This window comes from Dendrobates tinctorius, unplaced genomic scaffold (assembly GCF_039654945.1).
Source record: "Dendrobates tinctorius isolate UK_male_01 unplaced genomic scaffold, ASM3965494v1 ptg000420l, whole genome shotgun sequence".
Taxonomy (NCBI): domain Eukaryota; kingdom Metazoa; phylum Chordata; class Amphibia; order Anura; family Dendrobatidae; genus Dendrobates; species Dendrobates tinctorius.
Window position 1 is genome coordinate 212,144 of NW_027362084.1, and position 18,347 is coordinate 230,490.

At 41.8% G+C, this 18,347-nt stretch overlaps 1 protein-coding gene and 1 long non-coding RNA gene across 4 annotated transcripts in view; one reads left to right on the forward strand and one right to left on the reverse strand.

Moving 5' to 3' along the window:
- LOC141076508 (uncharacterized) overlaps window positions 1–13,345 on the forward strand; it is a 158,715-nt gene extending 145,370 nt beyond the window's left edge. Inside the window, exon 4 of the long non-coding RNA XR_012227506.1 lies at window positions 12,517–13,345. This is a non-coding gene — a long non-coding RNA (uncharacterized lncRNA). The remainder of the gene's footprint in view (window positions 1–12,516) is intronic.
- The window catches only part of LOC141076507 (mitotic spindle assembly checkpoint protein MAD1-like), a 620,485-nt gene that overhangs the window by 73,836 nt on the left and 528,302 nt on the right, over window positions 1–18,347 (reverse strand). The window lies entirely within an intron of this gene.

Consider the following 18,347-nt stretch of genomic DNA (forward strand, 5'->3'; position numbering starts at 1 on the left):
ACTGACTGCTCAACTAGCTCCTAGATAGGAATTTCAAGTAATAGAATACAAGCTACACTGAATCTTTTCCAACAAAGCTATAATATATATATATATATATATAGATATATATATATATATATATCTATATCAATCTTCTCAGCTCGTCCTCTATAACATACTGTCTGCAGATCAGACATGAAGTTCTACATGACAGGTTTCTTTTAAGGCTATACGGAGAAGCCTTTGCTAGATGTTGCTGGAGGCCCAATGTGCTCCTCTAGTATTAGTAGCTTACGAAATTGCTAAAGTGACAGATCAATTTGCTATACTTCTGTGTTGTACTGGCAATTTCAACCTACAGAAGGTTTGGGAGGGCTCAGTGCAAATGAGAAAATTACGGCTTAAAAGACTAATAAAAGTAGGTAATTTACACAGAGGTGATGTAAAGAAAACCAAACAGGTCAGGACAGTGTGACAGAGTCACTGGCAAAGAGTTGGAGGGGAGATATGTTTCACTGAGGCTATTAAGGTGATTTAAAATCCAGAAATTTGTTCCAGCACATTACGTGTTGAGAGGGGTTAATCAGCCATTTTAAAGGCTGGGTTTTTTGTGAACAACCAGAGAGCAGGTGTCCACCTTCTCTCCACCCCAGAGTGTGGTCAGGGGTTTAAATAGCTCCCTGAGGCATTCAGTGTGTCTGGAGAGGCTAACTCCAGAGAAGTGTTTGTGCTAACCTGAACAGTGTGTTTTCCTAAACCCTGAGCGGATGGATCCCCGCTACTACAAGGACTGTGCTTTGTGTTACCACTTTGTTTTGTTTTCCTATTTTTGCACAAAGGGACACTTTTATTTTTACTTCACCGTGGTTTAGCCACATATATAATAAACCAGTGAAGATCTTAAAGAGACAGTGTTCCCGTGCTTACCTTCGAATGAGCTGATCTACCACAACAGGCATTAAGAGAGGAGGAATGCACCTTAACTCAATAAGGTGTCTTTACAATAGTATCCTGCAACTATTAGGCAAGGGTTTGTGTCCTGCTGACCATCATCCTATTCTTGTCATTACTTCAAACTCCCGGAAGAGGTTAATAGGAATCTAATAAAACTTTAAATTTTGTAGAGGCAGCACATCAACATTAAGCCTTGGCACTTAGAAGGCAAGAGGAAAAAAAAAATCCTCAACCGCCCTGAACAAATAAATGACTCTACTCTGAATAAATTAATTATGACAAATTAAACAAAACCTTTTTAAAAATGCATGTTTCCCTCTGATTGCTTTTTAGTTTAACATTTAAAACTTGATTCAATTTATTCTTGATTTTCTTCGCCACACGGTTAGCCCGACAGCAAGTATGATACAAAGAAGTAGAATCTCCAAGGACTATTACTTAAAGGGACTTTGCCTCTCAAGTGGGATTTTACTTTGGTTCTGAAGGGCTGATGTTGGTCCATAGGAACAAAAGTACATTTCTATAGATTGCTGAAAATATAGAGTCTTTGGAAGTGACTTTTGAAGCTTACATCATGATGACAATCAAATAACTTTTTTTTTTTGTTAAAACATATCATCACAATTCCTCGTTACGGAGAAAAACCGTCAAGAACTTATAGTCTTCCCTTAGCTTCAACTGCAGGAAGAAAGCTCGGCATAACCCTTAGGGTTCATGCAGACGTCTGTGTAAATTGGTCCGATCTCAGACCGCAATGCACGTTCTCCCGACCAGAGCATGAAGGCTTCATATATTTCTATGAGGATGTCATTTTTGGGTCGGGAAAGCTGTGGCCAGTGCATTGCGGTCCATTTATCTCTGCCCTCCTTTGGCTTCTGTAAAGCCAGCGCTATCAAAGGAGAATGGAGCTGAGATAGAAGCAAAACAAACTTGTGCTTGGTTTACACAGTCTTCTTGTGCTCAGAGACTTCATTTAAATCCTTAAGTTGCATATTGCCTATGGGAAAAAAAATTGGGGGGCAACTTGATATTGGCAAGCACCAATGTCAGGTGCTTAGTAATGGCCGAAAAATTGATGGGCGCCAGAGGTTTCAGTAAAACACTACCCTGCCTAAGTCATATTGTTTAGATACAGTGCCAGGGTAGGAAACCGAATCTTTGCCCCACATCATGGAACACTGAGCTAAAACATTAGTAAAAAGGGTGGTAGTTGATATATTTTTCCCCTTAAAATCAAAACCATCCATTTGATAGAATTTCAGCTTATCTTTCTAGCATTTTACTAATTTTAGTTAACTTCACAGTGGTTAAGAGTGAAAATTGGAAAACCGAAAAACAGTCAATACTGGATAATATAACAGAACCCTAAAAGTATTGGTAACATAGTATTGATTTTGACCCTACAGAAGGGGCAATATGTCCTAGGTTGACCTAATTGATGTTAATTAGTCCTATACTGTACCCACAAAACAGCTCTTAACACTTTCATGTGACTTAATCTGTTATAATAAAAATCTGATTACCAAATCTTGGATGCAAAAATCGTAGTTACTTACCGATAACGGTATTTCTCTGATCCCATGACGGCACCACGGAGAGAGGGATCCGCCCTCAGGGACAGGAAACCTACAGATGAAAAAGGCGGTACCTCTCTCCCACATCAGTTGGTTTACAGAGCATTACAAAGAACTTTCAGCTGCAACTCAAATAGTTATAAAAATCCAAAATTAATCAAATTACTCAACTTAAGCTTAATAGAGGCACCGTGTTGCTAAGTACTAAAGCTAACTAACTCACTCTAATATGCACACCTGTGTGTGAAAAGCGAGGGAATGTACGGGTGCCGTCATGGGATCAGAGAAATACTGTTATCGGTAAGTAACTATGATTTTCTCTTTCCCCCATGACGGCACCACGGAGAGAATTACAAAGATTGTACATCTAGGGAGGGACCACCGCCTCCAGAACCCTTTTCCCAAAGGTGAGGTCTGAAGAGGAGGTCAAGTCTAGACGGTAATGTTTGAAAAATGTAGAGGGGGAAGACCAAGTGGCCGCTCTACATATCTGGTCTATTGAAGCGCCGGCTTTCTCCGCCCAGGATGATGCCACTGCCCTGGTTGAATGGGCCCTTACGTCCTCCGGGACGGCCGCCCCGCAGGAGGAGTAGGATAGGGTGATGGCCTCTCTTATCCACCTCGCCAGTGTGGCCTTCGATGCTTTTTGACCCTTCCGAGGACCCTGAAAACAGACAAACAGAGCCCTATCCTTCCTAAACTCCCTCGTGGTTGTTAAATATTGGACCAGGCATCTTTTTACGTCAATAGTGTGCAACACCTCTTCTGTTTTGTTTTTGGGATTGGGGCAGAAGGAGGGTAGGGAGATTTCCTGGGTCCTATGAAACTGTGAAGACACTTTGGGGAGATATGCTGGGTCGGTTTTAAGAATTACCCTATCCTCCAGAATTTGCGTGAAGGGTGCGTGGGCAGACAGAGCTTGCATGTCACTAATGCGGCAGGCCGAAGTTAAGGCTACTAGGAGGGAAGTCTTAAGCGACAATATTTTTAAGGGAGCCTTCTCTAGGGGTTCGAAGGGAGATTTGGTTAGTGCGTTTAGCACCAGATTTAGATCCCAGGGTGGGGTGGTGTGTAGAGGGATCGGCCTGGACCTACTTGAGGCTCTAATTTATCTCCTAACCCATCTATTTTTGGCTACGTCATGGTTATATAAAGCTCCCAAGGCCGCCACTTGTACTTTTAGGGTGCTGGTAGCTAACCCCTTTTCCAACCCCCTCTGTAGGAATTCTAGAATCTTGGCTACAGGGATTTCGCCCGTTGGGTAAGAGCCTGACACTGACATAAACTTCTTCCACACTTTGCCATACGCTTTTAGTGGTTACTGGCTTTCTACTTTTTAGTAGTGTGGATACCAAGTTTGACGAGAAGCCCTTGTTACTTAGGAGCTCCCTCTCAAAAGCCAAGCTGTCATATGTAGGTTTTTTATGTGGGGGTGATGCACTAGTCCCTGGGATAGCAGGTCTGGAGTTTCTGGTAGCACCCAGGGATCCGTTACGGACATTCTTCTCAGCCAGAACCATATTCTCCGTGGCCAGAAGGGCGCTATTACCACTACCGTTGCCTTGTCTTCCCATATTTTCCTCAGTACTAAGGGAATAAGAGATATTGGGGGGAAGGCGTAGGCCAGATGATAATCCCAGGGTATCGTGAAAGCGTCTAGCGCTACTGGGCCCCCCCCGGGGATCGAGCAGAAGGTTTCCAGCTTCTGGTTCTGACTGTTCGCAAATAAGTCTATTTGTGGCCGGCCCTAGAGTTTCACAATCTGATTAAAGATTAACTGGCTTAGTTCCCACTCCCCCGTTTTAGACGTGTCGTGCTTAAAAAGTCCGCTGTTTGATTTTCTGTGCCTTTTATGTGAAGGGCTGTCAGGGATTGTGGATTGTGCTCTGCCAGGTGGAAGATGGATTTTGTTACCTCCATCAGTGGTCGAGATCTGGTGCCCCCCTGGTGGTTTAGGTATGTCACCACTACCTGGTTGTCTGAGAAGACCCTTGTGTGATGGGAACGAAGGGAGTCCAGAAAATGAATGAGCTAGTTTTACTGCCAGCAGCTCCCTCATATTTGAGGAAGCGGATATTCTTCCCTCTTTTTAAACTTTAGAAGAAAAATTTTTATTTTTTTTTAACTTAAATTTCCCGCCGCCGCCCCCTTCCCAGGGATCCCTGAGCTCCGCCGGAAGTACCGCGGCCCACCGGAAGTCTCGCGCATGCGCACCGCGAGATTACTCAGCGGTGCACTGCGCGTCCTCCCTTAAGGGAGCCGACATGGCACGCGCGCCCATCCCCCCGGTGTACCGCGCGTCCGGCGCCTGTTTCCTGCGGCCTCCCAGCACTGCACACATGGCTCCGATGGCCGCCGCCGCCCCCGCTGTGTGCCGCAGAGGCCCGCCCGGTTTGTGGCTCTTGGTGGGCCCCCACCTCCGCCCCGGTATGGCAGGCTCTGCTGTATGGCCCTCAGTGACTGCTGCCACCTGCCTGACCCCTTATGAGATCGGCTAAGCTCTCCTGTAGTGACCGCCGTCACTAACTGCAGGAGGCCTTTTTTTTTTTTTCCTTCTTCGCTGGGATTGGCAGGCTTCCAGGATTTCTTCACTGCCTTTCCCCACTCACCCTCAGGGTCCGCCGACCCCGATGATGGTGCTTCGGGGGGGAGCCTATTCAAAGCCTCGATCCAGCCGAGACAGGGAGCCCCGCTGCCTATTGCCGGTCTGGATCGGTCCCCGGATCCTGCGACGACTCCAGGTACGCGCTGTAGGTTCCCCGTCAGGGACAGGAAACCAACTGATGTGGGAGAGAGGTACCGCCTTTTTCATCTGCAGGTTTCCTGTCCCTGAGGGCAGATCTCACTCTCCGTGGTGCCGTCATGGGGGAAAGAGGAAAAAAGTGAGGACTGAGTAAATGGAAAGCCTGGTGTATCCTCTAAAAAGATTTCTTAAAACCGTAATTCAGGGCGGTCATTGGAAGGCAGAATCTGAAGAACAGAGACACTTATCGGCAGCCGTCAAGTCATTCCATTCTCCAAAGCTGCATTATTGATCCAATTTTGCTAAAAATAAATTTAGCTCAATTTTATTATTCAAGTGAAAACGAAAGATCTAAAGATGCTACCAAAAAAAAAAAAAAAAGACCAGAAGTAGACCATAGACCTCGAACATTAAGACACATAACGCCACTCATTTTGGCGATCATCTTAAAATCCAAGAAACTCACGGCCTGTCAGTCTCTAACAAAAGATAAAGGGGTGTGAACAATCTTGGAGATTTCCGAAAGGAGCTTTGGCAGGGCAGCTATTATTTTCAACCTTGAGCAGAAGGACTAACGTGCCGCTTTCATATATATATAAACAGGGTTTTTCATATTCCGGATTCTTCCCTCTCGGCTGCCTTAGAGAATATGTGCCCTGCCTACTGAAGCAGCCCGTTCCTCACTCCAGATTCATTTACCATTAATCATCTCTCTTCACTTCACGAACAGAGAGCAATTGCAGGCATATTTTGATTTGCTCTAAATTGACTAGTAATGGTGGGTCCAGACATCAAAAATGATTGTAATTACGTTTGTGTCATCTTGGTACACTTGTGTGCCGGGTATGACAGCACGAAGACAGCGAGAAAGTGTCCGGGGATGGCATTATTGGAAGAAGAGCAAAAAAAAAAAAAGCCCCAGATATGAGAAAGATACAAGCCTATAAATTCATCTGGCTTCTTCAATTAGAATATCAAGTGTCTGGAAGGCAGATTTATGGATGAGCGAGTAGGTGATCCACACAAAAGCAAAATGCATCAGAAAAATCATTTCCCATTTCATTCCTTCTTTCCGGGTAATCACATTCATTTCAGAAAATATACAAATGTATATTAAGATGTTTACCATGAAGAAGATGATCTTCTGAAATAGGTCTACTGAACATCTGATGATCTTGTTGGTCACAGTGTCAAATGATTTGAAAGTAGAAACTATAGGATATAGGACAGTTGCCAAACATTGGTGGTCGGACGTGTGAGATGATGGATATGGCACCATCACCTTTGGTGATCACAATACAGGTCTCATCTTGACAACTCCTTTTTATGACCTCTTGATTGACTCAAGGCGAGCTTCAGAAATCTCCTTAGAGAAACTGTTGTAGCCAAGGAACCATCTAATGGCAAAATATAACCATCCAAATAACAGACTAACCATGCAGTACATGGTCGAGCTGGTCCAAAAGAGTTGGGACAGAGGAAAAAGGTCCAAGATAGGACTGGTTGAGTAGCACATGCACATAAGTCATTGCTAACTGTTGACAACTGATCATTATGGGCTGCAGCAACCTGTGATCACATCAACATTTGGGGATTGAGCCAAACTGAACAAGTTTGGTAACATCAATTTAGTTTCATGTCAACGTATGTTGACGTCCATTGGAAGGCACTGTAACACATTCTGGAGCCATGCAATACCCAATTCTACCATGTATCCAACATGACGACGGATTGCCGGAAGTAACTTGTCATTATTTCCTACGGCTAAAGAAAGTAACGACGTAGCCTGTGCTAGAAACTTAGTTGTGTAGTTATCTTCTAAGTAGCACAGTTCAATGTATCCAACGACATAAAAGTTTACAATGGTTGAGAATGATGGAAACTTGTGCAATCTGACACTGTGACAATTCTCGAATTGACAAAGGCGTGGAAGAATCCCACTGACTTCCAAGAGAAGGAACAGAAAACCTTGACTTGATGATAGACCCTTTTCCGATGTTGAGCTGCACAATGTAAGGTTAATAAAAAAAAGGACAAAATGCCAAATGATATCTTTATTAGAGCCATGCCAACAATACTGTTGGACTTATCACCAAAATGAAGGCATTTCCTTTATCTCTGCTTATATCCGTGTGACGGCTTGCTTTCCCATATCCCAATCCCAGCTACAAAAAAGATTGCAGCACCGCCTGCTCAAAGTAAAATACAATGGCACATTGCCAGCAACACAAAAAATATCACAGCTGATTAGCACTGGCTTCTGCAAGCAGCATGTAACTCCCCACAGAGCAAAGCAGGCAGCAAAGAGTTACAGCGCTCACCTGGAACGCGGCTCACGCTTTGTTACACTCAAGAAAGGAAGAAGTATCTTAAAAAAGCAGCGATGACCTTTTTATCGACTCAGTGTGGGTTGTGTATATTTGCCAGGCGAGTATACACTTTCACAAATTATGCATAATTATCTATCATTACTATTGAAGTTTTATTAACCGCCTCATTATTTAATTACGTCTGCTTCTAGATTTTTCCAGGACGAGTCATGATTAAATAAAGGCAGACGGTGGATAGCCTTGAACGCCTCAGATAAACCACCCGGATTTAATCGTTCTATAACAAAAGGAACAACATAAATTATTAAATAAATAGGTGCGAAGGTCCCAGACTGGACATAAGAGATGTGAGCAGACAACACAACTAAAGAACATCTGTGGGGGTTATCCGATGCCATTCACTTCCGAATAGGAGCCAAGTGGTGCCGATGACTATACTCTCCTGCCAAGACACGAGCATGATTGATAAGTTTTGTGCACATATCCTTTTTTAATGAACAGGACACATGTACAATAGCTGCTGATCATGCAGGGGTTGTATTGTCATGAGCAAAGCTCAATTCCGATTTGGAAGAGTGCAGCACGGTAACCCCTTTGCGAAGGAAGGTGCTCAACAAAATTGATCTCTGCTAAGTGGTTAGATGGTACTGAGGCCTTTTGAAGACTAATCTTTGGGTCCGGACACAACCATACGATGCACTTCTGTACATTTTCCACAATCTTGCATCAAAACTCGTCGTAAAGGGTCTTTTCACATTGCCTCTTTTATGGCCATACTTACAGTGGGGCAAAAAAGTATTTAGTCAGTCAGCAATAGTGCAAGTTCCACCACTTAAAAAGATGAGAGGCGTCTGTAATTTACATCATAGGTAGACCTCAACTATGGGAGACAAACTGAGAAAAAAAAATCCAGAAAATCACATTGTCTGTTTTTTTTTCATTTTATTTGCATATTATGGTGGAAAATAAGTATTTGGTCAGAAACAAGCAATCAAGATTTCTGGCTCTCACAGACCTGTAACAACTTCTTTAAGAGTCTCCTCTTTCCTCCACTCATTACCTGTAGTAATGGCACCTGTTTAAACTTGTTATCAGTATAAAAAGACACCTGTGCACACCCTCAAAAAGTCTGACTCCAAACTCCACTATGGTGAAGACCAAAGAGCTGTCAAAGGACACCAGAAACAAAATTGTAGCCCTGCACCAGGCTGGGAAGACTGAATCTGCAATAGCCAACCAGCTTGGAGTGAAGAAATCAACTGTGGGAGCAATAATTAGAAAATGGAAGACATACAAGACCACTGATAATCTCCCTCGATCTGGTGCTCCACGCAAAATCCCACCCCGTGGGGTCAGAATGATCACAAGAACGGTGAGCAAAAATCCCAGAACCACGCGGGGGGACCTAGTGAATGAACTGCAGAGAGCTGGGACCAATGTAACAAGGCCTACCATAAGTAACACACTACGCCACCATGGACTCAGATCCTGCAGTGCCAGACGTGTCCCACTGCTTAAGCCTGTACATGTCTGGGCCCGTCTGAAGTTTGCTAGAGAGCATTTGGATGATCCTGAGGAGTTTTGGGAGAATGTCCTATGGTCTGATGAAACCAAACTGGAACTGTTTGGTAGAAACACAACTTGTCGTGTTTGGAGGAAAAAGAATACTGAATTGCATCCATCAAACACCATACCTACTGTAAAGCATGGTGGTGGAAACATCATGCTTTGGGGCTGTTTCTCTGCAAAGGGGCCAGGACGACTGATCCGGGTACATGAAAGAATGAATGGGGCCATGTATCGTGAGATTTTGAGTGAAAACCTCCTTCAATCAGCAAGGGCATTGAAGATGAAACGTGGCTGGGTCTTTCAACATGACAATGATCCAAAGCACACCGCCAGGGCAACGAAGGCGTGGCTTCGTAAGAAGCATTTCAAGGTCCTGTAGTGGCCTAGCCAGTCTCCAGATCTCAACCCTATAGAAAACCTTTGGAGGGAGTTGAAAGTCCGTGTTGCCAAGCGAAAAGCCAAAAACATCACTGCTCTAGAGGAGATCTGCATGGAGGAATGGGCCAACATACCAACAACAGTGTGTGGCAACCTTGTGAAGACTTACAGAAAACGTTTGACCTCTGCCATTGCCAACAAAGGATATATCATAAAGTATTGAGATGAAATTTTGTTTCTGACCAAATACTTATTTTCCACCATAATATGCAAATAAAATGAAAAAAAAGCAGACAATGTGATTTTCTGGATTTTTTTTTCTCAGTTTGTCTCCCATAGTTGAGGTCTACCTATGATGTAATTTACAGACGCCTCTCATCTTTTTAAGTGGTGGAACTTGCACTATTGCTGACTGACTAAATACTTTTTTGCCATTTACCAGGTGTAGGTCAATTTTACCTCCATTTTGGTGTATACAATAGGGTTCTGTAATTTTTTTGAGAAGGGATTGAATAACACAGCAAACTGCAATAGAATGGTATTTAACAGGGAGAAATGCAAGATTCTACATCTGGGCAAGAAAAACAAAAATTACATCTACAGAATGGGAGGAATAGAACTAAGCAACAACACGTCTGAAAATAACTTTGGTTTACTAATAGATCACAGACTGCACCTGAGTCAACAGTGTGATACAGCAGCAAAAAGGCAAACAGTTCTAGTATGTGTTAAGAGAAGCGCAGCGATCATGTGAAGTAATTATACCCATCTAACTTGTTCTTGGTCAGGCCTCATCTGGAACACTGTCAAATTCTGGGCACCACATTTAAAAAAAAAAAAAAAGACATTGAAAAACTGGAGCAAGTTCAGAGAAGAGCTACCAGGATGGTGAGCGGACTGCAAAGTATGTCCTACGAGGAACAGTTAAAGGATCTGGGAATGTTTAGCTTGCAAAAATGAAGGCAAAGAGGAGACTTAATAGCGGTCTACAAATATCTGAAGTGCTGTCACAGTGTAGAGGGATCATCCTTATTCTCATGTGCACATGGAAACACGAGACACAAAAGGAGTGAAACTGAAAGGGAGAAGATACAGATTAGTTATTTGAAAAACTTTGTGACAGTAAAGGTGATCAATGAGTGGAACAGGCTGCCACAAGAGGTGGTGAGTTCTCCTCCAATGGAAGTCTTCAAACAGAGGCTGGACAGACATCTGTCGGAGATGGTTTAGTGAATCCTGCATTGAGCAGGGGGTTGGACATGATGACCCTTGAGGTCCCTTCCTTCTCTTACATTCTATGATTCTAACACTGTGTGAGTTAGTTGGAGCATCCAGTAACCTCTTAAAATTAGAGAAACTGAAAGCCAAGTACACGTGTTAACTATTTTTAGTGGCCATTGTATGCCATACTTACATTTTACTTGGCACTTGCGTGTTTGATACTGCTAAGGTTATGTATACCTCTTTCCTTAGATTTTTGGACACACTTTTAATCTGTGATTCCTGTGTAGATGCATTTTGCAATTAGAAGGGCTGTCTCTGCAGAGTATATATTAGGCATATACACATTTATTACAAACTATAGGTTTGGACATTGTGTGTTACATTACAATATGGACACTGTTTGATCTTTTTGTGTGTGCCTTTCTTTGTGTCTTACATATTTGTACACATGTATATTTGCATACGTACCTTGTGTTAGTATACTGGACATATATCTCCTTTTAATGAATTTTAAGGTTTTGTTACTTCAATAAAGGCTATTTATTTTATGGCTTTGTACTTCCTGAACCTTATTTGATGCTGCATTACTCCAAAAAGTCTGCATGAAAAAAATTTGCCAGATCAAATGATTCTGGGGGCCCATCCTGCATCTATACAGAATACTGTATGTAGAGGACCATTTTTAATTAGATAGGAACGTTTATTTAGGGCTCATTCCAAGGCCCTTGAGTAATTGATGCAAAAGTCACCTCCAAATTAAGTTTGCGTCATCAGCAGTTATCCTGCACTTTCATATCGCACCAGACCGGGACTATGGTCCGGAACGTTTATGTTGGCCACAGTATGTGGAATAACAAATGTCATCTAATGGTCCATCAATAAATCATCTTCCGAGTGCTCCGGTTCTCTGTACACCTACGTCCTACCACTGTGCCATACCAAACATCAGTACTGACGACCATCTTCCTACTACTCAAAATGGGGTTGTTTTCTGCTACCCATTTGCAGCCATTTATTGTGTCTGAGTCAAGTATAGGACACTCGGGTATTATTGCTGGCCAGTCCTACCCTGGTTGCATTTAAGGGTGCTGTGGACAACTCTTCAGTTTAAAAGTGGCTGTATCAAGTTTGGAAGGATAGGGAATAACGTCCTTATTGTTGGGGTCTGACCACTGGGACCCCGAAAACTGGCCCGTGTGAATGGAGCAGTGGTCGATCATGCACACCGCCACTTAATTCTTACTGGGCGTGCTGATGACCAGTCGAATGCACTTGGCTGAGCTGCGAGACCCCTTTATGGAAAAAACGCTAGAAGTTGATGATAATCAGGGTCTATAATAACGAGAGCTTAATACTAAGCACCGTAAGCATTGATTTCCAGAAGGGATCAACACTGCCATGTTTTGCCTCTCGTCCTTGTATTGTACAGCTGTATTTCTGCGTCTATTAGTCAGTTATGCTGCTTAGATTACCGACCTAAATAAAGTGACAACCAAATGAAAAACTATATTCGCTCGCCCTCTCCACCCATCATCACTGGAGAGATGTGCGATAACAGCATTACTGCAACTATTTGCTAAGTTCTCCCAGTGGAACACTTAACTTCGTAGCCCTAACAAGACAGCTACTCAAGTACACCGAACGAGGAGCCGGAGCAGCGCGGCAGATGGGGTGGAACAAAGATGAAAGGAGGGATGGATCAGGGATGTCACACACTTTCCACTTAACCACGGATTGTAATTTTTGGCTTTTATATTTGCAGGAGTGATAAGCGATGCATGGCATCACCGGGAGAGCAAATGTGTACCGGGCTATGGATGACTGCAATGAGGCATCTCGAAACATTAAAATGAACAGAAGGATGAATTATGGACATGGAAATCCATTAAGGCTTTTTTTATATATATTTAGAATGGTTTTTTATAGTCTTATAATTGCTTATATGTACATCTTTATATTTCAATACCGAATCAACACGAAAAAGAAGATAGTGGAAAAAAATAAATGTACACACACACACACACACACACACATATATATATATCCTAAGATAAAAACAAAATGAGCAAATACCCTCCATAAAAATAAATAGCAAAAGTGCATTAAAATAAAATAGGGTTCATAGCCAACATAATTTTGATTTGAAAAAAAAAAAAAAAAAAAAAAAAAAAAAAGAAAGTTAAAACAATCCTACCATGTCAAGGTGACCCTATTCAGGACGATCCTAACCTCTAGTATTAAAACATATAATTCAAAAATATATATTACCATTATATATAATTATATTTTTTTATGCTATTATATTATGCGGTATAAATATATACCTAACACGTTTTAAAAATCTAACAGAAAATATCAGAATAAAAGTAAACTAAGGTTAGAAATATAAGAAGGGTAAACGGCATATCAGATGTGTAAAAAGCAATCATTGCTTATATACAGTTTCAAATGTTCAGTGTGTCTGATTTTTCTCTTTATAGGTATATTTTTTAGTTAAATGTAAATTGTTCTTTTAGTCTATAAACTTGTGACAACATGTCTCCGAATTTTGTATTTTTTTTCTGATAAAAAAAAATGGTCGAAATTAAAAAAACAAAACAAAACCCCAGTGCTTTCAGACCTCAACTAATGCAAGGAAAACAAGTTCATACTCATTTAGAAACAACAATACTAATGTTTTAACTCAGAAAGATTTCAGAAATCAATATTTTATGGAATAACCATGATCTTTAAAAACAGCTTTCATGCGTCTTGGCATGCTTCCCACCAGTCTTTCACACTGCTTCTGGCGCAAAAGTTTAAGCAGTTCTTCTTTGTTTGATGGCTTGCGACTATCCATCTTCCTCTTGATTACAATCCAGAGGTTTTCAATGGGGTTCAGGTCAGGAGATTGGGCTGGCCATGACAAAGTTTTGATGTGGTGGTCTCTTAATTTTTGCCAGAGCTGTACATATACACACACACATAAATAAACACACGTGCGTGTGTGTATATATATATATATATATATATATACACACAGTTGTGGCCAAAAGTATTAACACCCCTGCAATTCTGTCAGATAATACTCAGTTTCTTCCTGAAAATGATTGCAAACACAAATTCTTTGGTATTATCTTCATTTAATTTGTCTTAAATGAAAAAACACAATAGAGAATGAAGCAAAAAGCAAAACATTGATCATTTCACACAAAACTCCAAAAATGGGCCAGACAAAAGTATTGGCACCCTCAGCCTAATACTTGGTTGCACAACCTTTAGCCAAAATAACTGCGACCAACCGCTTCCGGTAACCATCAATAAGTTTCTTACAATGCTCTGCTGGAATTTTAGACCATTCTTCTTTGGCAAACTGCTCCAGGTCCCTGATATTTGAAGGGTGCCTTCTCCAAACTGCCATTTTTAGATCTCTCCACAGGTGTTCTATGGGATTCAGGTCAGGACTCATTGCTGGCCACCTTAGAAGTCTCCAGTGCTTTCTCTCAAACCATTTTCTAGTGATTTTTGAAGTGTGTTTTGGGTCATTGTCCTGCTGGAAGACCCATGACCTCTGAGGGAGACCCAGCTTTCTCACACTGGGCACTACATTATGCTGCAAAAGTTGTTGGTAGTCTTCAGACTTCATAATGCCATGCACACGGTCAAGCAGTCCAGTGCCAGAGGCAGCAAAGCAACCCCAAAACATCATACCATACAGTCCCTTTTCATTCAGACGCCGACGGATAGTACGGGTTGACACTGTTGTACCCTCGGACTGCAGGGCAGCTTGAACTTGTTTGGATGTTAGTCGAGGTTCTTTATCCAATATCCAAATATATAAGCCACGGAGACACCATCACATGTTTCTCAACGCAAGCAATGACTAGCCAGGTCTTTCACCGGGAAGGAACAACCACGGGAAGGGCAGTCTCCAATGAAGGAAACCACCTATGCCAAAACATGGTATCCATCCACAGACAGCTGTTTCGGGGTATTGCCCCTCATCAGTGTGGAGTAGGAAACTGGCTAGTAGGAGCAATGCCTAGTAGCAGACTATGAAAAAAGGAGGATGATTGACCTCATGGAGATCAGCATCCGACACTGCAGAGACACCATCACGTGTTTCTCAACGCAAGCAAGTCTGCTACTAGGCATTGCTCCTACTAGCCAGTTTCCTACTCCACACTGATGAGGGGCAATACCCCGAAACAGCTGTCTGTGGATGGATACCATGTTTTGGCATAGGTGGTTTCCTTCATTGGAGACTGCCCTTCCCGTGGTTGTTCCTTCCCGGTGAAAGACCTGGCTAGTCATTGCTTGCGTTGAGAAACATGTGATGGTGTCTCCGCGGCTTATATATTTGCATGTTTTACATATTTCCCATAAGGGATGGGAGCAGTGCTCTAGAATCACTGCGTTGAGAAACACGTGATGGTGTCTCCGCAGTGTCGGATGCTGATCTCCATGAGGTCAATCATTCTCCTTTCTTTATCCAATATCGGCACAATCTTGCGTTGAAATCTCTTGTCAATTTTTCTTTTCCGTCCACATCTAGGGAGGTTAGCCACAGTGCCATGGGCTTTAAACTTCTTGATGACACTGCGCACGGTAGACACAGGAACATTCAGGTCTTTGGAGATGGACTTGTAGCCTTGAGATTGCTCATGCTTCCTCACAATTTGGTTTCTCAAGTCCTCAGACAGTTCTTTGGTCTTCTTTCTTTTCTCCATGCTCAGTGTGGTACACACAAGGACACAGGACAGAGGTTGAGTCAACTTTAATCCATGTCAACTGGCTGCAAGTGTGATTTAGTTATTGCCAACACCTGTTAGGTGCCACAGGTAAGTTACAGGTACTGGTAATTACACAAATTGGAGAAGCATCACATGATTTTTCGAACAGTGCCAATACTTTTGTCCACCCTCTTTTTTATGTTTGGTGTGGAATTATATCCAATTTGGCTTTAGGACAATTTTTTTTGTGTTTTTTCATTTAAGACAAATTAAATGAAGATAATAATACCAAAGAATTTGTGTTTGCAATCATTTTCAGGAAGAAACTGAGTATTATCTGACAAAATTGCAGGGTGTCAATACTTTTGGCCATATATACACACACACACACACACACACATATATACACACGCGCAAAAATAATAAACTTTGTAATATCGTAATTCAGAAATCCCCTTCTTTCTCTCCTTGAATTTATCACTCATTCTCAAAATTCTAAATTCATGGGTGAAATCTGTATTTAGTGAATACAGATTTCCCATTACTTAGATAGATGACAGTTGGTGCTCATACAGTTCTATGGAGAACTGTAATTGTCATTTCATTAAGCTTGCAGAAGAGTGTCGGTGTCCCTCTAGCTCCTCCCCTCTCCATGGAAGTTTGCAAGCACCAACTGTCATTTCCTATCTCAGTAATGAGAAAATCTTTCTTCACTGAATACAGATATTACTGATTTTTCCCATGAATTGAAGAGTGAAAAGTCAGTTGAGGAGGAGAAATAAGCAGATTTCTCTGATTAGATATATTACGAAGTAGCTCGTTATCGTGTATATTATTGATTTATGAATTCAATTATTTAATTAAAACTACACTTCTCTTTAAAGGAAACTTGGTAAAAAAATATTGACGGCAGTATTTCAGATGTAGTCATAAAATATATGCATGCGTGGTAAACAAAAAAAAACCAAAAACAACTACGTAGAAAATACAAAAGTCCCGTTAGAACAGCAGACGATACTCAAGCTGTGTGTACAGACACTATTCATATCACCCTCACAAAAAAACAAATTTGCAATCTCAAGGCGGCTACAAAAAAAAAAAAAAAATAACCCATGATTTTCAGTGAGTTAATGGGATTTGATGTCCCCACCTGCCTCTTCCACTACAGGACAGAAAAGAAAAAAAAATCTGCACCGTATTTGTCTAATGAAAGGTCAATCCATTAGTTGCCACCTATTTGCAAACTGAAGAGGCAACGTCTCTCACTAGAAATTGCTGCTTTTGATTTTGGAATTACTGTAATTAAAGGCACGTTGCGCTTGGATTGGTGCCAATCACTGCGAAGCCTTAGGCTCGACCCACCATGCCTGCTGGCAAACCCGCTCCATTAACTCCTGGGGAAATTAGCCGTCATTAACAAGGCGATGCCCGCTCCTTCGTGTTGTCAAACTGCAATCATCGCTGGGTCACAGGTGAAGAGTAAATACCTTCACTACAAGCCCAATTACACCATTTACATTTCATTACAGAACCTGCCTCCTTTAATGGCGGCCCCTCACTGTTCTTATTTGCAGATTTAAGGGTAAAAAAAAATTGTCGGATTGGAAGGAGTTAAAGTCTGGAAGGTACAAAAGGAAAGGAAAAACATATTTTAGCACTGAAAATGGAAACCACCTACATATCAGCATGTACGATTGTGCGGTTCACTGTATCTGACTAATGGAATTACACAATTCATTCCATTTCAATTCATTTATAAAATGTGTCTCTTTTGAAACATCAGGATAAAAAAAGGGAAATCTGGGGGTCAATCTCGTAATTCTTTGTATAAGTCCACTTACACAAATGCAGTATATGTCAGTAGGGCTTTCTCTGTTGGCTGAAAAACAGCCTGGGCACGATCCTGAGATCCAGTACCGAGAAGAGGGAGGTCTAAGAGCTGGGAAGAACACTAATCCAAACTGGTAGATGAATAAGGTGTCCACTAATAGAGAGGTTGAATAAATGTTCTCTTTTCTGACTCCCCCATATAGTGGTTGCTTGATCTTCCATGTCTGCATAAGATTTCCATGGGAAGGGAGGAGAAGGATGCTGCCAGTCAATCATGGTGGTGGTGGCTTATCTTCAAGAAGAACAAAAGAATCAGGGGTGGAAACTGAACATGCTAGATTCTTTGTTCCCAACATTACCTGTCAAAGAAAAGTCATTAAGTCCCACAAAAGCACATCAAATAGTGGCGTCTGCAAACTTTATCTAATGTGTATTGATTATTTAGTTTTTGGATGAACTTCTGAAGCTCAAATTGCAGAGAGGCCGCTGACAAGTTGTGGTGTGGATTACGGTTTCTGACGGCAAAGTGGGATGCAATTTGTAAAGAAAAAAACATGGATATCTTGAGATGGTCATGATATAGTCACAGGAGGTTGCACGTAGCTAGGTGACCACACAAGACAGTTATTAGGTGCAAGGTCTTAATATAACATCGCAACCCTAAAGAGTTGGCGCAAAGATATCGCCTTTCCATTGCTGATCACTGGGGATCCAACATTTGGGACCCCCACCGATGCTAAGAACATGACTCTGTAGAGCCGTGTCGAAATAGAAAGGTAAGTTATCACCTAGTGTATCGTATGGATAACTAATAAGGGGATGTCTTGGTATAAACTGTTAACGTCTTGATTGCAACTGCAACACCTGCGCCCTTTTGTTCCGTTCTTATTCCACGGTGTTCTATAAAAACGTACATTGCCTATTGTGCTTTAGAAATCACGTACTGAGCCTGCGCCCTACAATAAAGTCTCATTTCTACAGATACAAGATAACATACCTCCAACCAAGGCGAATATAAATATGTATGGAAGCTATCACATATACTGTATAA